We start from the raw sequence: 22,883 nt of genomic DNA, 5'->3' as shown, positions 1-22,883 counted from the left end.
CTTGGTAGTCAAATTCCAGCGGCAGCAGGAGCAGAACGACTCACTTAGCCAGCAAAGGGGGTCTCAGCAGCTGCAGCAGCTAGCGGATGATCCAGCATTGGATACCACCGCCCCATCCATGCCGAGAAGCAGCGTGGGTTCCGCCCCGTTCGACGCAATGCTGGATAGATACCCCGTGGATGACATCGCGGAGAACACTAACTGCGAGCTACACTTCAAAATTAAGAACATATCCTTGAAGGTGGCGGACGGCGTTGCTTATACAAATTCCCCCGATGGAACCTTCCATTGCAACCCGATTCCAGCAGGCTATGCTCGTGTCGTGGTTGATGAGGTGGTGGACCAATATTCGGGGCTAGAGCTTGACATTCCTGGAGGTGACGAGGAGCACACACTCGGAGATGCCAAACATCGTATCATCCTATGGAGAAAGGATTGCACCATCTTTCGAAGGCCACCGACACCGCGTCACCCGACTCCTCATCGAAGTCCGCCACCGAGTCAGCAGACTCCCGCTTCTCCAAGTCCACCAACGCGTGAGGCCACTCCTCCTCCTCCAAGTCCGGCAAAGTGTCAGGCCACTCCTCCTCCAAGTCCGACACAGCGTCAGACGTCCACTCCTCCTCCAAGTCCGGCACAACCTCAGGACACTCCTCCTCCAAGTCCGGCACAGCTTCAGGCCACTCCTCCTCGTCCAACTCAGCCCCGTCAGCCATCTCTGCCGCCTCAGCAATCGCAGAAGAGACACCCCGCAGCTATGGTGCGTAGCGGTACGAGTCGAGGTCATAGTACAGGAAGTACAGGCGGAGGCAAGCGATATAAATATGGTCCAAACCTCACTACTCCTCTTCCTGAGAGGGCTTACGACAGGACCGAGGAGCAAACCAATGCCATAGTGCGGGCAGAAGTCGACGCCCATTTTGGACCGAAACCGCCACCACCACCAAGGGAGAAAGTGCCTATGGAAGTAGTTGACCACTTCATTCGTATGGCTCAACCACCAGCTCCTAAGCCTGTTGACACAGACTATGAGCGCCACATCAGGAAGTTACATCGACAACGTATACAGAAGGAGGCGAGCTCGAGCTCGAGCAAACACCAAGCAGCTGTAAAAAAATGCGGGAAAACCGTTGCCCATCTGGGAGAACTGGCGGCGCAATCGATCCCCCCGCTTGTTGTGCCGCCAACAACACGTGACAGTACGCGCGCCCAATATTATTGTGGGCAAACAGTTTACGTTCCCGAGGTGGGCGATGTGGTAATAACCCAGGAGCATATAATGCAGGCTGAATCTCTCAACATCACTGTTGGACAACTCCTCGAGATCGAGGACATGCCTGTGCTTACAGAGGAGGAAATAAAACGGAAATATGCCCGGGGCCAACCTTTGGTCAAGCCAGAAGAGGTCAAGAAGCTCCCAACGAGAATGTATGAATTGCATTAATGGTACATGGACATTACCAAGAGATCCGATCGAGAGTCCCTCATGGTGCAAGTCAAGAAGGATCATTACTACCATCAGAAACCTGTGACCGTTGAGTATTCTGAACTGTTTCAGTTATACAATCAAGACGCACTCGACAAATCTATCGTGAGTTGCTATTGTCTGTAAGTGATTTCTTTCTGTAATTTAAGTCTCAAGCTAGCTATAGTGATCCTTTTGATCAATCATTACCTGTAATTATCCTCACTATATTCTTTTCTGTGGTATTATGCAGGATGAAGATGTATGAAATGAGAAAAGGTGGACGCTATGGCATTGGGTTCATTAACCCAAACACCGTTAATGAATACACATGGAAAATAAACAAGCATCATGAAAAGCAGGTAGAGGACAGCATGCTAGAGATCTTGAAGCGCCTCAAATACAATGAAGATATACTACTTCCTTACAACTTTCAGTGAGTCACACTTTCTTGTACTACAAATTCTCTGTTTTTGCCTACTAGCTAGCTACATGTTTTTGCTTACATATGCCCGCTTAATTAAGACATGCAAACGTGTGTGCATGAAGATTTCACTAGATCTTGTGTATCATTAAAGTTGATGCCGGAACAGTTGAAATACTAGACTCACTACTCAAAGCAAATAGTGACTATAACATCTTGTTTGGGATAGTCAACAGGTAATTTCAATCATTATTAACTATATATCTCGGCCTATTTAGTTCGTCATTTCATGATATGAACTATTTAATAACCCCTTTATTCATTTTCTTTGTCAGCGGGCAGGGCTTGGGCAAGGTTCATCAGCGTCACGGAAGGCGAATGGAAACGATAGCTGAAATGGTTTCGACCCAAGGTAAGTAATTAAGTAGTACTAGCTAGCTAGCTAGCTGCCATATATTTAATTATCATGCTTGATTAATTATTATCTGATCAAATTAAATTCCATTCTCGTAATAAAGGCCCTGAAGCAGGCACAGGGGACTGATCTGTGTGCATTCTGCGTTTGCGAGAACATTCACATGATGGCGTCCGAAAGGAGCAGATCTCAAAGACAGGAATGGGTACGCTTGTCAAAACACTATACACAATTTTTACACCATTATCGATATCTAGTCACACAACTAATACACATGCATATTGATCTCCTTCTTAACAGTTCACAGAGGTGCGGGACAAGCTCCTAGAAACGGAGCGCATAGAAGCACTTCAAGAGGAAATAGCGGGATTTTTGCTCGACCAAGTCATAAATCCGAAGGGAGAATACTATTACCCGCTACCGCCCCCATCGACCAGGTCAAGAACCACTTCCAATTGTCATCGTGCTCCGAAGGCACCAATTAGGCTAATGCCACTGGCTCCGAAGGCAACATGCATATGTAGGAGAAATTGTATATAGCTATACATGTGTGTATGTGTGAATTAATATGGTGGTTTGTGAGACATTGATGATATATATATGATTGGTTCTACTAGAAATTCTATTTCTATATATATATATATGCATAACGTGTACAATGTGTAGTATCGTAAAATACCAGCAAACGAAAAAGAATTAAAATGGAAAACACAAAATTAAATGAAAAAGAAATCATAAAACCAAAAACCCCCCAAACATTTTAGTACCGGTTGGTGTTACCAACTGGTACTAAATGGCTCCCGGCCCCCGGAGCTGGCTCGTGCCACGTGGTTGCCCTTTAGCACCGATTCGTGCTAAACCGGTACTAAAGGGGGGGGGCTTTAGTGCCCACACTTTAGTGCCGGTTATGGAACCGGCACTAAAGGGCCTTACGAACCGGTGCTATTGCCCGGTTCTGCACTAGTGTTCCCCCACTGAGGTGTATTCTCTAACTTGGCACGGTTATACTGCTCATATCATGCATAAGGTGTCTTGCATTGCATAGTTTAGACATCATATACACAATATTCAACACCATGTTCTTAGTTCAGACATCATATCGAATGCCCTCTGTTTAGCATATAAATCACATATGTGAATTAAATGATGGGATCCTGATTACTTAGATAACATGTAGGTGAATTATGTCATGCGATCCTGTTTAGTTATTCATCATATCTTTGAATTATGTTATGCTATGCTATCCAGTTTAGATAGACATCATATATGTGAAATTATGTCATGCTACCCGTTTTAGTTAAACAATATACATGCCAACTATTTCATGCCCTCTTTTTTCCACACTATCTATTGCATCTGTCTCTCATACAATGTCTGTACATTCAACTATGTTTCCTGTTTATCATCCATTTGAATTGGAGCGGGTGATGCCAGTATCTAGCGGACTAAAAACACGGTCTTCAAATAAAACAGTGCGCCCTTTTGGTGGAGATAGCACCCCGGTTGTACATGCACAAGAACTAGGCCTACCACACATAACCCAAACTCTCGCAGATTGTACCACTACTGCGATGGACAGAGAACCAGCTTCACCCAATCTAACCCCAACCCTAGCCAATAGTAACCCAGTTCCTATTGACACAACACCATCTCCACCACAGAGCTCCCAAACAAGAGTAGTTAGTAAGGCAGCTCCAGTGCCCAAAGGGCCAGTACTATCACGGCGAACCCCAACTCCACCAGTTAGTACGCCTATTCCTATGGAGGAAGCACAACCAGCTAGTCGTAGTTTAGCATCTATCGCATTTGATGTTGTTAAATCGTATGTGCGTATCTTCCCATCTTGGAAATATTATACTGAAGATGAAGGAAAATACAAGTTGCAGGTGTTTGTCCAGGAGTTATGTGTAACTAATGTTATTCATGGCAATTACTTTGCTTCGTCACATACATCCTACCTCTATGATGGTTATAATACAGCAAATTTTCCCATTTTTCTCTATAGATAATGACCGATTTGGAAACTTAGGATTAGGTAACCTGTGCTAATACCTCTGCTATCTTCAAGAATGCTTGGTGGCAGTATCAGAATTACCTGAAGAAAACGTACTTCACCGGCAGACAAACTCATCAAATTCCCTTACGTTCTCCTGAGACACATTTACTGGACGATGACTGGGAACGCCTTGTTCTGTACTGGTCCTGAACCAAGAATGTGGTAAGGTTTATGAGCTCATTTTCTATTTTTAAGTATTATATTCTTGCGTCTTACTGTACTCTGTTCATGTAGAACAAGTGCCTAAACCTGAAGAACAACTGTTCTAATTTAAGATTCTTGTGTTAATTGTGCGTTTTGCCACCGCCTTGCGCTTTACTGACCAAAGCGCATGCTTATGCGCAATTATGCACATATTATGCGTAGTTATGCGCAATGCGTTTTGCCAATGCCTAGAGCCTAGGCGCGCTTAAGCGCTCGCTTAGGCGCGCCTTTTTTAACTATGATTTCTTTGCTCTTGTATCATTGTATTTACTCATACAAACTTATTTTTAAATTGAAGGATCCAATCGAAACTCCAATGGCACAGCAGGTATGTTCACGCATGTTTCTTTAACAGGTTTGCTCTTATCAATAGCTCTATTGATTTCAATTTCAATTGTGTATATAGTTGACTTTCATATCATGCACATTACTAGCATCACAACAGAGCCAATAGTGATGTTGTAAATGTAGACCCGTGTTGTGCCGTGTAGTTTCCCACGCTTTGTATTCTTTCACTGCTGCTTTGTCTTGAACTGATATGATTTGAACCGTGTCTCTTTTTTGATTTGGCAAGACAATGCAGTGACCATAGGACATAGATATATGTTTGTTTGATGCTTTTATTATGTACTAGTACTTGGCAATAGAAGACTTGGTAGTATAATCATGTCCACCTTACTAATGAACTGGTTCACCGAAATGAGTTTCATATACTAGTACATGCTAAACTTGTTATGTGTGTGCTTGTTTCTTCTTTTAGAATGCTGACAGAATATTGGGGAAGAGTGCCTTATTAAGCAAGGGTAAAGGAAGTAATGCAGATAAGGTTCAGGATAGTGACACATCCTTGTTGGTCTCCAAGAAAGCTGATAAAACAGCTAAGGAAGAGTATCTTGAAGACAGCGAGACAACCCCAAAGTCCTGTCTTGGTTTAGTGTTCGAGTTACTAGCCACTACCGCTTGCACAAGCTATTCATACTCACTGTCTGAATCAGGTCGGTTTATTGAGTCTCAATTACAAGCTAAAAGACATCGATCAGCTGTGCTGCGACAAGAAGCAGAAGGACTGCGGAAGTCCCTAGAGCATTCAGATGTATACTTTCTAGTGCAACAACAAGCATTGGAGGATTTTAGCACCAAACAAGACAAAGCTAATCAGCTTGCTAAGCTTATTGACAGCATGGTGGATACCCAGGATAACGTTTCTTGAGCTCTTCTGAAGTTGTTTCAGTTATGCTCTTGTTTTGCTGCCGCATTTATTTGCACTGGTGGCCAATTTTGACGGCCAGTGTATGTAATGTGCTGTTTTGTTCCCTATATTTGCACTGGTGGCGAACTTTGATGCCCAGTGGATGTAATATGTGTAATACCGGTAATATGCTAGCGTTAATTTCTTGCTTATTTATTTCCTTATTGTCTTGTTTAGTTGTTTGCTTGTAGTCACTGCAGTTCTTTTTCTGTTTTTTTCTAGTGGCCACACTAGCCTATTTTTGGTAACTAGGCCAAAATAATCATGGGCCTTCTTCAGGCCGTATGATCCATGGGCCTTCGTCTGGCCGTAGGATTCATCGGCCTTCTATACGGGCCTTAGGGTCCATGGGCCTTCTACGGGCCGTAGGGTCCATGGGCCTTCTACAGGCCGTATGATCCATGGGCCTTCTATGGGCTGTACTATCCATGGGCCTCATACGGGACGTAGGATCCATGGGACTTCTACGGGGCGTATCATCATTTCACCAATCATGGGCCGTACTATTCGTGGACCATAACGGGCCGTTAATAGGACGTATTTGATAACTCTATGAAAACAGACCAACGGGTTTTTTTACATGAAAATGGCCCAACGTATTAACAGTCGGCAAACGGGCCGACTGTAATGACGGGCTGAATTTGGCCCACGAGCAGAAAATGACAGTAACGGGCCGTATGTAACCGAATGCTGCAAATGAGCCCAAGAATCAATGGGCACTGAGAAGGCCGAAAGATAACTTGTGCTAGAAACGGCCCAATGGAATAACGGGCCGTTAATGGGTATAAAGTGATACACTGTTCATTACGGGCCAGTTTCACCACGGGCTGTTAATGGGCCAAGAGTTACAAAGGTCCTCATATGGGCCGAAAGAAGTCATGGGCCACACATGGGCTGGAAGTTAAAACGGGCTAAATCATATTGGACGGCCCAAATGACGCTACTGGGCCTAATTCGGAAATGGTGTAACGTGCCCTGGGTTAGCGGGTTGTAAATGGGCTATATGCGAACAAGCCGTAAATAGGCTTTCCGTGGCCTGGCCCGCCACCTTTTGACCAAGTCAAATGGGCCGGCCTTTTCACAGGAATGGGCCTCTGTTGGGCCATGCCACGTGTCGCCGTATCATAGGCGCCTTCGGTCCAATGAGCGGATGACATCTGTCCCAATAGTGAGCCGACATGTGTTTCCTCCAGCCTATGATGATTTTACATGTGGAAAATCCCCATTGGTCGGGGCTGTTCACAGGTTATCGGATCCAAAACCTGACCCGATAGCTTAATGGCGTTCCGTTACGGTGGATGCCACATGTCGGTCACCCTTGATGAAAGCACTTTTGTGACGCGCGATTTATCATCATGGAAGTGGACACTTCCGTGATGATAATTTTGGTAATGTCATGGAACACTTCTACGATAGCACAAGTATGACTATCTTGATTCTGTCATAAATTTTTCATGGATGTACATGCATGATAAAAAACGCGACCTACTATGACAAAGACGTATCATCACGGAAGTGTATTTTTTTTGTAGTGCCGGGGGCACCCGAGGTGGGCACAACCCACTAGGGCGCGCCTGGGCCTCTAGGCGCACCCTCGTGGGTTGTGCTCCCCTCTAAGCACCCCCTCAGGCGCTTCTCCGACCCATTGCATGTCTTCTAGTCCAAAAAAAACCATAAAAAGTTTCGCTGTGTTTGGAGTCCGTTTGATATTGATTACCCGCGATGTTAAAAATATGCAAAAAACAGCAACTGGCACTTGGCACTATGTCAATAGGTTAGTACCAAAAATGATATAAAAATCATTATAAAACACCCAAGAATGATAATATAATAGCATGGAACAATCAAAAATTATAGATACGTTGGAGACGTATCAGCATCCCCAAGCTTAATTCATGCTCGTCCTCGAGTAGGTAAATGATAAAAACAGAATTTTTGATGTGGAGTGCTGCCGAACATGTCATTCCATATTATTTTCTTTATAGCATGGACAGTTGGACTTTTATATTGTTCAAAGCAATAGTCTAGTTTTGACATGATAATTTAGATACTCAAGCATACCAACAAGCAACCATGTCTTTCAAAATATATATGCTAAAATAAGTTATCCCTAGCCCATCATGCTCAATCATTGATCCATTCATGAAACACACTCGCATATTAGCTAGACCCAATGCTCAAGTACGATCATAGTGCCCCCTAGGTGGCGCTTTACAAGAGAAGATGGAGACTCAAATTAAAAATAAAAATTGCATAAAGTAAGAGAAAGGCCCTTCGTAGAGGGAGGTACGTATTTGTAGAGGTGCCAGAGCTCAAAGCGAAAATTGAGAGATAAAAACATTTTGAGAGGCATACTTTTCTCACCAATGAAAACGACTTAGAGTTCCCAACACTTTCCATGTTATATATATCATAGGCGGTTCCCAAACAGAAAAATAAAGTTTATTCCTTTTTCCACCATACTTTCACTTTCCACACTACTAGGAAAAGGGCTATAGATGAAATGGATACTAATGGCGCACCTGACATGTGGTGCGCCACTACTAATAGCAGTGGCGCACCATGTGCAGGTGCGCCATTAGTGTGGACACTAAATGGCGCACCAGACACATGGTGCGCCACTAGTAAAATTTTTTTTCATTTTTCCAAACATACTAATGGCGCATCCAGGCACAGTGCATCATTACTAGTTCTAACTAGTAATGGCGCACCAGCCACACAGTGCGCCACTACTGTATTTTTTATTCTTTTTTTGCAAAACTACTAATGGCGCATTTTTAGGTGGTGCGCCATTAGTAACCTGGGACCAACAAGATATTTTGGACAGCCACACCTACCCACTCACTTTCCCCACTTCATTCTCTCCACCTCCTCCTCCAAACTTGTCTCGGCTGCCTCCTCCTCCTCACCTCATTTGCACCATAGATTCATCCAAATTAAGTGGTTAAATTACCTTTTTTTGATAGGTAATTAAGGGGGGAAACTATCTTTATGTTGTTCTCCCTCCAACAACGTGCACATGCACTCTTTGTGGCCTAGCTAGATCTATGTATGTTTGTGGTGTTGCATATATGTTTGTGTTTGCAGGTACCGGTATTTGAAATGTGATAGTTGACAATATTTTGTCAGAATGTTGATTCATTTCTGTTTCGGCGAGAATTTTGGCACTATGCATTCTTTTTTTTGTCCTATTTTTAGGGAAAGTCATACCAAATTTTTTCTTGGTTCTAAAATATCGTTTTACTCTACCCCGTAGGCGACCATGGTCCGCACGATGACCGAAGGCATCGTGAATATGTTTTTGAGCTCCGCGAAGGCCGAGATGCTTCAAAAGAATGAGATGGAGATAAGATGTCCGTGTCGAAGATGCAAGCTGAAGAGCCTTATTGCGGACCCGGATTCCGGGCAGGTGCGGGACCACCTGCTCTTGCGTGGTTTGATGGATGGCTATCGGTGGCAAGGTGATGAAGATGACTATGAAGTCGTCCATGGGGGCCGGGCAAGAAATGAGGAAGGGTACCAAGACAACCACCACGGCTCAGGCGAGCGAGAAGACGAAGAATCTCCAGGACATGATCACGACAGTGATGCTGTACACCGTCATCATTTAGAAGATGCTGGACATGATGATGAGGAAGATGCCGGAGTAGACGAAGGGCATGATCATGAAGATGAAGATGCCGGCGGAGCAGACAACGATGGACCATCGATGGGCTGGGTGCAGGACCCTCATATTCAAGAGCTGCTTCTCAAGCACACGAATAACGCAAGAGCTGCCGCTCGAGAGAAAGCCAAGCTGGATCAACTGGAGATAGACGCGGTTACTCCATTGTATGAAGGATGTAGGCCGAGGATACTCGCCTGAAAGTAACGCTCATGGCTCTGGAGATGAAGGTAAAACACAAAATGACCGACGCATGCTCCGACGAGAACATGTCATTCAGGCACGAACGTCTTCCCAAGGGGAACAAGTGCCCGACCAGTTTCGAGGAGGCGAAGAAAGTCGTGTGTCCTCTGGATTTACCGCACGTGAAATACCATGTGTGCATGAACAATTGCATCATTTATCGGGACGAGCATGCGGAGTCTACCATATGTCCGGTGCGCGGTGTCACTCGATACAAGAAGAGGAAAAAAGCTCCTTGAAAATCGGTGTGGTACTTTCCGATCACTCCTCGTCTGCGGCGGTATTTCGCGGACCCTAAGGTAGCAAAGCTCCTGCGTTGGCACGCGGATAGGGAGGAGAAGAAGTGAGAAGATGACGCAAATGATCCGAAGATAAATAAAAAAGACAAGATGCTGAGTCACACTAAGGATGGGAGCCAGTGGCAAGCGTTGAACTTCGAACACCCAGAATTTTGGAAGGATCCAAGGAACATCGTGCCGGGCGTGAGCACCAATGGAGTCAATCCGTTTGGCATCCAGAGAAGCACACATAGCACCTGGCCTGTGTTTGTGTGGATGTACAAGCTTCCCCCTAGTTGTGCATGAAGAGGAAGTACATTCACATGAGTATGCTAATTGAAGGGCCGAAACAACCAGGGAACGACATCAATCTGTATCTGGGGCTGTTGAAAGAGGAGCTAGACACGCTGTGGAAAACGCCAGCCAATATGTGGGACGCCGCAGAGAAAGAATATTTCCCTATGAGAGCTGCACTGCTCACGACAGTGCACGACTATCTCGGTTACGGATATCTCGCGGGGCAGGTGGTCCACGGATTTTCTGGATGCGTCAGGTGCATGGATGACACAACGTATCGCCAGCTAGATAGAGATCCTGGGTCTTCGAAAACTGTATTCATGGGACATCGAAGGTGGCTTCGCGGCGATGACCCGTGGAGGAAACGCAAGGATCTGTTCGATGGTGAAACCGAACCCCGAAGATGCCCGCGTACGAGGAGCGGCGAGGAAATAGACGAGCTGTTGAAAAATTGGAAAGATTGCCCACTGTCGGGGGTTTGGTGCGACATATGCCAACGGATGGCTTATCATGGTGGGGGCGAGTAGAACGTCGCCGGTGCCTGAAAACGGGATGAGGCGAAGACATGCACGCCGGCGAATCTTACCCAGCTTCGGGGCTCTCCGGGGAGATAATACCCCTACTGCTGCTCTGCGGGGTCTCTGCATGATCATTATGGTCAAGTGTTTACACGGTTGCTCCTTGAGCTGTGTCTGGTGGTAGGAGAGGGCAAGGCTAGCTCTCTCCTTCTATCTGGTATGGTATAGAACTACTGGGATCCAACCCTTTGCATGGGTGCCCTGGGGGGTTTATATAGGCCTACCCCCCAGGGGTACAATGGTAATTCGACTGGGTGCGGGCCCAGCCGTCAATGCCTCCGACCTCCGACTTCTCCGCCAATTGCTGGGGCCCGCCGACTGGTGGGCCCCGCCGACTGGTTTGGTACGGAGCCGACAGGCCGCGACCGCCGCGGGCGGGTCTTGCCGCCTGCTGATTACTGTAGCCGTGCTCCTGATGACGCAAGCTTGGTCATGGGGTCGTGGCAACAGCCCCGCCGCCTGGAGGGCAATCACTGTGGCCACTCCCCATCTCTTCTTGATTAATAGCGCGCGGGCCCCGGGGGAGGGCTCGGCCGACTCCCCCGGGCCGACTCCCGACGGGTCCGACTGGCGGTTCTCTTGCTGTCTCCCGAGGTCTCGCTGACTGGTGAGCCCCGCTGCCTCCAGGCCGTACAGACAAGCCATCGTGAGTGCAGGACCCGGTACAGTGGTGCTGATGTCAGGGCCGGCCGGGCAATAGTGCCACGCCGCAGGGAGATCTTCCCAAGTACGGCGTGCTGTAGCCATGCCTGCCCTTGGTAAGGGGCGGGGAGTGGGCTTCATTGTAGCCACGCCCCTGCCCCGTCCCCTTCGATGAGGTCACGGTTTGTTGGAGTTGCCGGCCGACTCCCCAAAGCCGGCTTCTCTGGAAGTCGCCCCTGGGACTCGGCCGTGAGCGGGCAGTCGGCCGCCTTGCCGTAGAGTCCCAAGGAGGCAGCTCTTTGCCCTATGGTCTTGAGGGGCGCAGCCTGCCCCGATGTCTTGAAAGGTTATGGGGCTTGGGTTGGCCTACCCGTGGCCCATTACTCTGACACCCACTGCCGGGAAAGAAGCAAAAGGCGCCAGAGCCGGGAAAGAAGCGAAAGGCGCCAGAGCCGCTGCTGATGGTATGGAAAACGATGTTTGTTTTCTGGGACTTGCCGTACTGGAAGATCGACCATGTGCCTCACGGCCTTGATGTGATGCATATCACGAAGAACGTGTGCGAGAGTCTGCTAGGTACCCTGCTCAACATGCCAGAGAGGACCAAAGATGGGCCGAAAGCAAGGGCAGCCTTGAAATCAATGGGCGTCAGGGAGGAGCTTCACGCTAATGATGATGATGATGATGATGATGATGATGATGATGAGGCGAAGCAGGACATAGAAAGTCGTCGCAAAGGCAAAAAGGACAAGAAGACCGGAATTGACTACCCTCCCGCGTGCTTCACTCTAAGTCAGGAGGAGATCGATCAGTTTTTCACCTGCCTCGTAGGAGTAAAACTTCCTTACGGTTACGGGGGGAAGATAAGCAGATACCTAGACCCAACGAAGTAGCAGTTCATCGGGATGAAGTCTCATGACTATCACGTGCTGATGATGCAGATACTTCCAGTTGCAATTCGTGGGATCATGGACGCGCACGTCCGTGAAACGCTATTTGGCCTATGCAACTTTTTCGATGTCATCTCTCGAAAGTCGGTTGGCGTGAGGCAACTCAGAAGGCTACAGGAAGAGACCGTGGTGATACTATGTGAGCTTGAGATGTACTTCCCGCCCGCATTCTTCGACGTTATGGTGCATCTGCTGGTCCATATCGTGGAGGATATCATCCAACTCGGGCCGACGTTCCTGCACAGCATGTTGCCGTTCGAAAGGATGAATGGTGTCATCAAAGGATACGTTCGCAACATGTCACGTCTAGAGGGAAGCATATCCAGGGCCTTTCTGACCGAAGAGTGCATCTCCTACTGCACGAATTATCTAGGCATCGAGAACCCCGTTGGTCTGCCCATCAACAGGCACCTCGGCAGGCTCGCTGGATGGGGTCACCGTGACGGTCGCCGCGAAATGCATGTCGACTTCGAGGGTCGACTCGCCGACTTTGAAAGAGCAAACCTAGTCGCTCTACAACACATAGACGTGGTCGATCCTTGGGTGATAGAGCACAAAACCTTTATTGAGAAGACGTACAATGACCGAGGCCAACAGAGGACGGAAGGAGATATAATCAAAGAGCACAACTCATGTTTCACGCGTTGGTTTAAGCAGAAGCTTCTGCCGTACCCTTTACATGAGGATTCTTCTGCGGAAGAACAACTCATGTTCGCCTTGTCATAGGGCACCGAGCACAACCTGATGATGTATGAGACGTACGATATCAACGGCTACACATTCTACACCGAGGGTATCAGGACCCAGATTCCAAGTCACATCGATCTAGCCGGTAACACCTCATATCACTTTGCGGCCTCACGCACGGTATTCCCACGGGTGTCGCCTTACCATGGCCCGGGACCGTTTGCGCCTTTTGGCTCACGTATATGATAGTGTCGCTAGCATCCATAAGATAGAGAACCCGGGCCGACATGACTAGTCATGAACCGAAAGTGGCACTAACTTACGGGGACAGGCATACATGAATCAACATTGAGCATGTCGGTCAGCAGCGTGCGAATCCGGGCTGTAGCACTGGCTACCAGGACTCCGGGAACCCGAGCTGTAGCAGGCTAGGCAGGACTCCGAGTGTCACCGCGTGACATTTTCCCGAAGGGACAGACACAAGAACAAAGTGAATCACATACCGGCCAGTCAAGTGTTCCGGAGCAGTAGTGCTGGGCTAGCAGGACTTCGGTGAACCGGGCTGTAGCGGACTACTATGGCTCATGGAAGCACAAGACTACATTTCCCGATAAGAGATCCTACCAAGGATAACAACTAGGTTGTCGGATCCCACACATCCAAGCATTTCAATCATACACACAATATGCTCGATATGTGTAAATACAACATGGCATCACAACAAGACTCTATGACTCAAAGTATTTATTCATTAGGCTCCGAGGAGCGAGATATTACAAACATGGGTCTCGTGACCCAACATTCAGGGAATACAAGTCAAAGCACATGCGGAAGCTTAACATGTCTGGGTACAGACATCTACAAATGAAAAAGGCTGAGAAGCCTGACAATCTACCAGATCCTGCCGTGGGCACAAGATTGTAGCTGAGGTATCAAGCTAAACTTCGAAGTCCACACGGAACTACTAGCGAGACTGACGTCTCTCTGCAAAACATAAAATAGGCAAACGTGAGTACAAATGTACCCAGCAAGACTTACATCAGAACTAACTACCTATGCATCAGTATCAACAAGGGGGTGGTGGAGTTTAACTGCAGCAAGCCAGCTTTGACTCGGTGGCTATCCTAAACTACGACTGCAAGCAACTCTTTTGAGGTGGCGCACACGAGTCCACATATTCACCATATCAATACAGCACTATGGATCCGCTCCCGTCTCCCTACGAGAAGGCCATCCATAGCACTCACGCTTATCTTGCGCATTTTAGAGTATCCACTTTCACTTGTCTATGAACTGTTATAGGCAACCCAGAAGTCCTTTACCGCGGACATGGCTATTAGAATAGATCATTTAAAACTCTGCAGGGGTGTACTTCTTCACACACGCTCTCGCCACTTACCACCATGTACACGTTGTGTATCTCGGCAACCTTCAAGCGGAAGCCTAGAGAGGGAGTCGGCCATGACCTGACTAACCACACAAGTCTCTAGTCCAGGTTTATCGCCTATTCGGGTTCCATCCGCGAGGAGATCCGGCCGGAGTTTTGCTCACAGCCCCAAACAATGTGTGTAGGGTTCCCGAGACACCAAACGGGCGCCCGGTACACCGTGCCATGGTGTATCTGCCGCATCATAGCCCACGCCTAGGGTCAGTGCTACGCACGGCCGCCAACACAAATCCTATAAACATCAGAAACTAGTTGCAACTCCTGGACAGGGGACTAGGGCAGTTAATAAGTCGAGAGGGTCAATTAAGGATCCCAATGAGTGGTAGTAGATGTTCATGGATCACAAACACAGAACTCAGTTCCTGAGGACGGTTTCAATGAGACAACCCACCATGTACTCGTACATGGCCTCTCACCGCTACCTTTACCAAATCATGTTCACACACTTAACTCACACATAGTAGGAAATGTTCATCGCCATTCCAATTCATCCCCGATGAATCAGACCTGACTCAACTCTAAGCAGTAGCAGGCATGACAAACAAGCATGAATGAATAGGCACATCAGGTCTCAAACAACTCCTACTCATGCTAGTGGGTTTCATCTATTTACTGTGGCAATGACAGGTCATGCAGAGGAAAGGGGTATAACTACCGCAGCATGTAACAGTTGAATCGTTGTTGTCCTAATGCAGTAAAAGAGAGCATGAGCGAGAGAGTGGGATTGTATCAGAATGAACAAGGGGGTTTTGCTTGCCTGGCACTTCTGAAGATAGTATAGTTCTTCATCGGTGTCATCGAACTCATCGTCGGAACCACGTCTATCGAGAGGGAACAATTACCGGCAAACAAGGAAGAACACAATCAATGCAATGCACAATATGATGCATGATCATGACATGGCAATATGCTGTGGTTTGAGCTAATGCAACTAGAAGCATGTTAAACGAAGTTGGTTTGAACCTAAGATTCAAATTCAAACTCCACATGTGGTTATTTAAATGCCATTCATTCCATTTGTCCTAAACAGTAGTCATAAATTGTTCTAACATGCATGAAACTAGTACAGATGGATAGAATGGATTTTTTTATCATTTTTCATATATAATTTATTTCATTTGGAGTTACGGTTGAATTACTATGAATTTTTGAAGTTTATACAAATTTCTGGAATTTCCTGAATTAAATTAAATCCAGAAAATAGCTTATTGCGTCAGCATGACATCAGTGTGACATCAGCAGGTCAACACGCCAGGTCCAGGTCAAACCTGACCAGTGGGTCCCACTGGTTAGTCTCATAGTGATGGCTAGGCGCACAGACATGTGGGCCCGCTCAAAGGCCACGTCAGCACGGTCAATCCTGATGCGTGGGTCCACTAATTTTATTAATTAACCTAATTATTTTGGTTATCTAGTAAACTAACAAGGCGGGTCCCATGGTCAGTGTCTTGTGTTAAATTAATAGGGTTAATTAGCCCCTAATGAAATGACGGCCTCGTCGGCTAACCAGCGATTAGCCACCGGCACTAAGCAGGACACGACGGAGGTCCTCGTCCGGCTGTTTCCGGCGACGAGAGGTCGTGCGCATGGGTTCTGCGGAACCAGCGTGACGAGGCGCGTCGGACGATGGCAGCTGGGGGTGCTGGGGTGGTGTGCAACGGCGGCGGCGACGAGCCGGGCGGTGGCCGGAGCTCGGGACACATGGGCGCGATTACTGCAGTGTGTGGGAGGAGGAGCTGGTGGGCGCTACGGGCTCCTGGAGCCATGCTGAGCGCAGAGGTACGACGGCGACGAGGCACGGCGGCGGCGAGCTTCGGCCACGATGGTTAGTGAGGCTAGAGGAGGAAATAGACGGCAGGGAGAGAGGGGTTCGGTAGAGGAGCTCACGGCGAGATCAAAGCGGACCTCAGCAGACTCGGGGAGGCGGCGGAGACGGTGAATCGGACGGCGGCATCCGGCGGCCGTGGTCGGGGAAGAAGGCCACAGGCGTCGTCATGGGGCCGTCCTGCCTCGTGTAGCTTGGCGAGGAGGGAGAAGAGGTTGTGGCTGAGCCTCTGGGCTCAACGGCAAGGCGAGGGGTGGCCGGTGGTCACGGGGGTGCTCGTCGGCGTTCTCGGGCGGTCACGGCGATCGCAGGAGAGAGAGACAGAGGAGGAGAGGAGGACGAGGGAGAGTGAGAGAGGGTCCAGGGGTCACGTGGCGATGCCAGAGTCGTCCAGGGCATCGGGGGGTGCACGCAGGCAGGCAGGAGGTGGCCGGCGCGCGTCAGGCACACGCCCGCGTCCTCCTGGCGCGGCGGAGAAGACGACTGGCAGCTGGGCTACACAGTAGCGGGCCGCGTAGGTGGGCTGCACAGGACCTGGGCCAGCCAGGTAGGTTTTGGCCAGGTATTCTCTCTCTCTCTCTCTCTCTCTTTCTAGTTCTGTTTCGGTTTTTCTATTCTTTCCTCTATTTTGATTTAGTAATAAAATACCAAACCATTTTGTAAAATGCTGAAAATATTTGTGGGCACTTTTGAAATTATTTCCAACAGCCCTCAACTAGTTTCACCATTATTAGAACATTTAAACTATTTATAGAATTTAAATGCACCAATTCAATACAATAAGGATTAATTCAAAAATCCAGAATGTCCTAGATATATGTTCACCATTTTTGGAAAAGGTTTTTAGCCAATTCAAAAATGATGAACTTTTCTGCAGGGCATTTTGGGTTCATTGAAAATATTTTTATTTGAACCTAGTTGAATTCATTTGGTGCTAGGGTTTGTCATCCCCATTTCAAATTTCAAACAAATATAGACATGATGCATGGATGCTTATGAAACTAATTGCAATCAAATTCTAATGTTATGACAGAGGGAAAGGACATGAAGAGCGATGGTTATTAGAACTCCGGGGTAACAATGGAATCCTACACCGATAACGACAAGGACAGATACTACGGAAGGATCGAGGAGATCTGGGAGCTCAGCTACGCTAGAGAGAAGGTCCCAATGTTCCGTGTCAGATGGGCCAAGAAAGTCATAAAAGAAGACCGGTATTTAACCACCATGGTTATACCCGAAGCCAAATCCAAGACCGCGGGCGCAAACGTCACCGCGAAAAATGAGCCATGGGTACTGGCTACCCAAGTGGACCAATGCTTCTTCATTATCGACCCGCCAAAGCCCAGTCATGTTGTCGTGACGAGAGGCAAAAGGAAGATCATCAGAATGGATGGAGTCGCCAATGAGCAAGACTTCGACAAGTACGGCGACCCGAAGATGGAACATGATGACGACGATGAAGTATCAGCATACACCACAAGAAGAAGCAGGACCACCCTACCTAAAGGACGTATGTTCAAGAGAAGAACTCCATTTACGAAAAATAAGGACAAGAAGATTGTGAACAGATAGCTAGCTAAGATCGATTGTATTTAAATTGTAGCCTTCATTTCTTGATTGTATTTCATGGGCACTTTTTGAACTCATGAATGTTTTTAAATTTCATGGACACTCGATCTCGATCCCCCTCCATCTCGATCGCTATCCCACCTCTCTAGATCCGGTCCCCCTCGCCGCCGAGCACCCCCCACACCCTCTACCCCGCTCCACCCCCCGCCGCCGCCGACCCCCCGCACCATCCCCCGCTCCACTGCCGCCGACGACCCACCGCACCCCTCCCCCGCTCCACTGCCGCCGATGACCCCCCGCACCCTCCCCGACCCACTCCACCGTCACAAATGAATACAACTAAAATTGCAAAAAAACAAATTTGATTATATTTTCAAATAACAAATTTGATGATATTTTCAAATAATAAATTTCATGATATTTTTTCATATTCATAAATATTTTCAAATAAAAAATTTGATGATATTTTTTAAAAAAATTATTACTGTTTTTATTTAAAAATTATTACTATTTCATATTCATATTCATTTTCTAAAAAATTATTAGATGCAACAAAAAATAATAATAAATTACTTATGGTGCACCTCTGGCTGGTGCGCCATTGCTATATATATAAAAAAGATTACTAATGGCGCACCTCTGGCTGGGGCACCATTGCTATGTAAAAAAAGATTACTAATAGCGCACCGACCGCGGGTGCGCCATTCTATCTAAAAAAACATACTAATGGCGCACCGCTGCGGGGTGCACCATTAGTAAGCTTCCCCCCTAACTAATACCTCCCTCTCCCTCTCGCCAGATCCCCTTCGTCCCTCACCCTCGCCAGATCCACCCGCGCGCTGCCCCGACGCCACCGCCCCGACCCCCGCCGGACTCCACCCCCGTCGCCCCCACCACCGCAGCTCCCCCGCGCCGCCGCCCCCACGCCCCCGCGACCCCCACCACTGCAGCTCCCCCGTGCCGCCGCCCCCGCGCCCCGAGCCGGAGGAGGAGGACCAGGAGAAGGATGAGGAGGAGGAGGAGACGACGACCGCCTCTACCTTAGCTCAGCCATGCCACGCGACGCCGAGCCGAGCGCCGCCTCCCTCGTCATCCCCCCTCCGCCCGTGCCCGCGCCCTCGACGTCCTCCCGCCCAAGACGAGATGCAGAGACAGGCGAGTGGAGGAGCCCGCCGCATGTCACCGGAGCTTCAACGCCCAGCCGTTGCTGGAGCTTCAACGCCGGTGTCTTCCTCCATTCCTCCATCCCCTCCCCAGGTGATTCCTCCCTTCTCCTCCACCCCCTCCCCTGCAAACCCTAGGGCCAGGGCATGTATAGGTTGCTGCTTCTAGAGTAGGCAGCTGAAGTTCTGGCGGTTTGGTGCATTCTGATGAGGTTCTGCTCCCTAATTTTTCACTGATTTCTTAGTGGAAAGGAGGGTGAAGAAGGTAGGCAGGGCTTGTATGTTCCATAAGTTTAGCACTTAGCTAGTAGGAGTATACTCTAAGGAAGGGGGGATTCTGAATTTGTGGACTCTGATAATGAGGCCAAGTTACAGAAGTGAGCACGATATCACCAGTAAGCTTTTGCGGTGACCATGGCCGAATAGGCTAGGAGTTGGTGCATTCCATGACATGCCCTGCACTTTCCGAAATGGGTAAAATGCCAAGAAAACATTGTTTCCTTACGTGCTGGCCCTGGCTGCCAGGAAACATTGGTTCTTATGCAGTATGCGCCCCTACGAAATGATCTTTGTATGTGTGTCGACAGGATAGAACGAGAATCAATCAAAGCTGCTTTGGTACCAAGTTATGAGCATGAGCTATGTGTCTAGTGCTTATTCAAATAACTATGTTTGTTTGCCAATTGGTCGAGCATTGCCAAATCATATTGGCGAAAGAGCAAGCGGTTGTTCCCTTTAATGATCAAATCTTATGCACATATGCAGTACTATGAAATATGATAGCTATTCTGGTAAGAGGGATAAGTAGGTTGTTCAATTGAAAATATGACAATGTGGGTGAGTTAGTAGCAGAGATAGATCTAGAATTATCCAGGTGGAAATGGAATCAATTCTGCATTTGGGTGTGAGACAAAAACTAGAATGTCTTGTGAGGATGGCCCATTTTGAACCTGGCTGATCTTCTGTTTTCGCAAGTTAATGTGCCCTGATAATGATGTGATGATTGACTCATTTTACTTCTAACATTGCATATTTCATAGTCTACTTAGTCTGCTGCATCAGTGCCTAGGCTCACCTTGCTGTTAATGTGCCCTGATAATGATTTATTTTGTCATAAAAATATATAGTGGACTGCTGAGGGAGTCCTGGATTAGGGGGTGTTCGGGTAGCCGGACTATACCTTCAGCCGGACTCCAGGACTATGAAAATACAAGATTGAAGACTTCGTCCCGTGTCCGGATGGGACTTTCCTTATCGTGGAAGGAAAGCTTGGCGATGCGGATATTCAAGATCTCCTACCATTGTAACCGACTCTGTGTAACCCTAACCCTATCCGGTGTCTATATAAACCGGAGGGTTGTAGTCCATAGGACATCAACTCCATATACAACAATCATACCATAGGCTAGCTTCTAGGGTTTAGCCTCCTTGATCTCATGGTAGATCTACTCTTGTACTACCCATATCATCAATATTAATCAAGCAGGAGTAGGGTATTACCTCCATCGAGAGGGCCCGAACCTGGGTAAAAACATCGTGTCCCTTGTCTCCTGTTACCATCCGGCCTTGACGCACAGTTCGGGACCCCCTACCCGAGATCCACCGGTTTTGACACCGACATTGGTGCACTGGTAGAAAAAGGGCCTATAGTCCCGGTTCGTAAGGGCCTTTAGTCCCGGTTCAGGAACCGGGACTAAAGTGTCGGTACTAATACCTCCCCCCTTTAGTCCCGGTTCAATCTAGAACCGGGACTAAAGGCCCTCCACGTGGGGAGTGCGCAGAGCCCAGCCAGGAGACCCTTTGGTCCTGGTTGGTGGCACCAACCAGGACCAATAGGCATCCACGCGTTAGCACTTCTGTGGCTGGGGTTTTTGTTTTTTTTTGAAAGGGGGGGTGGTTTGGGGGTTTTGGGGGGTTAATTTAGGTGTTTCATATATTGTGTTAGCTAGTTATAATTAATAGAGAGAAGTGTCCTCTGTTATGTCCGTGCTTAGTCGACGCTACGTACTATGCATACGTATATAGAGAGGACTAGACACGCTAGCTAGCTAGTAATTAAGCAAACGAAGGAAACAGAAAGATCGTCATGAACATACATGCATATATACAGAGAGAAGTGATATCAACCACCTCTCCTTCTCCGAGAGATTGGTCGAACAACAAGTTCTCCTATATCTATCTGACACTACCGGCTACATATATACAATAATTATCTCTTACAAATATAATCATACGGACTCAGGGTCCACATAGAATTATCCGTCTTCAGGGATCACGTGGTCAAGAAAGAATGCCGCCAATTCCTCTTGAATTCCTCGCATGCGAGCTGTTGCTAGGAGTTCATCCCGCTTCCGAAACATCTAATTTAAAGAAGGGGGTCAATACATATATATATATATATGAATGAATGAAACTCAACACAAATGATGGTAATAAAATAAAATTGTGAATGTTGTTATTTACGTACTTCATATTGTTCGTCAGTGTAGCCCCGCTCACAGGTCGTGTGGCGGATGGACTCGCAAACATAGTATCCACAGAAATCATTCCCTTGTTCCTGCCACAACCACTTTACAAGAAATAGAGGTTAATCAAAGTGATAAGCAAGAATGCCAAATGGTATTGATGAAACTAGCGCTTGAATGACTAGTAGATGCGCTTAAAATGCTACTATAGCTAGTACTTACTTTCGGGTGTCTAAATTGCAGCTCCTTCGGCAGTCCCGCAGCTTTTCTGGTGAATTTTCTCCAAACCCTGCCGGACAAAGAAAACAATTACTTGATATATCAGGAAATGAACAAAGTTGCTGATATGGTGGATAATGATCGATTTAACTTACTTCTCGAGTGTTTGAGTCATGTCGGCATAGTCCTTGGGATCTTTTCGTCTTGAGTCTAAGACGGTTACTAGTCCCTGCTCAAGCTTAATATGTAGGAGAATATAGTGGAAACTGCACACGCATGCATAACTCATCAATTACATTACTATAACCTTGACTAATATATAAGGGAAACCGAATATGCACAAGACAGTAACACTCACTTGAAGTTGTAAGGAAAGAGTATTATATCTTTGTTTTGATTTATTATCAACGATTCTAGCATGCTGGCCTCGGTTTCTGCGGCATGAAATTTAACCTGAGTTGCATCTATGAGATATGTGTTAATGAACCCAATATCACCGACTTGACTTTTCTTCAATTCGACGATATTCAATCTGCATAATATAGTGAGGATGATTATAAATACATGCAATGAAAGAGCTGAGCTATATGGAGAGACTTAATGACAGAAGTAGTAGTACTTACAGACAGTAGCAGGTGACCGTTGCTTCATCGAGGGCCAATTGATTGAAAAACTGATAGAACTCCTCAAATGGAACAGGCAACAGATCAATTCCAACGAGGTCATGCTCCTTTTTAACTTTCAAATACAAAGTACTCCTCCCCCCAGAGTCTCTGCAGATTTTCAAGTACCAATCATGCAATCTTCGCATCATCGTTGATAGAGATCTTTCATCTTTGATGAGAGGCTTCCCGTACTCGTATCTTTGTATCTGCATCTCCATGGGTTCATAATGTACTTCGTCGGGCAGGTAATCTGCAAGATTGCTATAACCGGGCACCATCCTCGGATCATTAGCGACGTTGTGGCTAGGCACCTTGAGCGGGGGGCACGATTCCTTCGCTTGTTCGCCGAGCTGGGCAATTTGTTTCCCAGCTCGT

General features: G+C 47.3%; 1 pseudogene; it reads right to left on the bottom strand.

Annotated features, from left to right (window-relative positions):
- LOC125547027 overlaps positions 1 to 19,242 on the bottom strand; it is an 81,304-nt pseudogene extending 62,062 nt beyond the window's left edge.
- Positions 19,243 to 22,883: the final 3,641 nt, after the last annotated feature.

The sequence above is a fragment of the Triticum urartu genome, chromosome 3 (assembly GCF_003073215.2).
Source record: "Triticum urartu cultivar G1812 chromosome 3, Tu2.1, whole genome shotgun sequence".
Classification (NCBI taxonomy): Eukaryota; Viridiplantae; Streptophyta; class Magnoliopsida; order Poales; family Poaceae; genus Triticum; species Triticum urartu.
The sequence above is the reverse complement of the archived record's forward strand: the minus strand, read 5'-3'. Positions and strand labels throughout refer to the sequence as shown.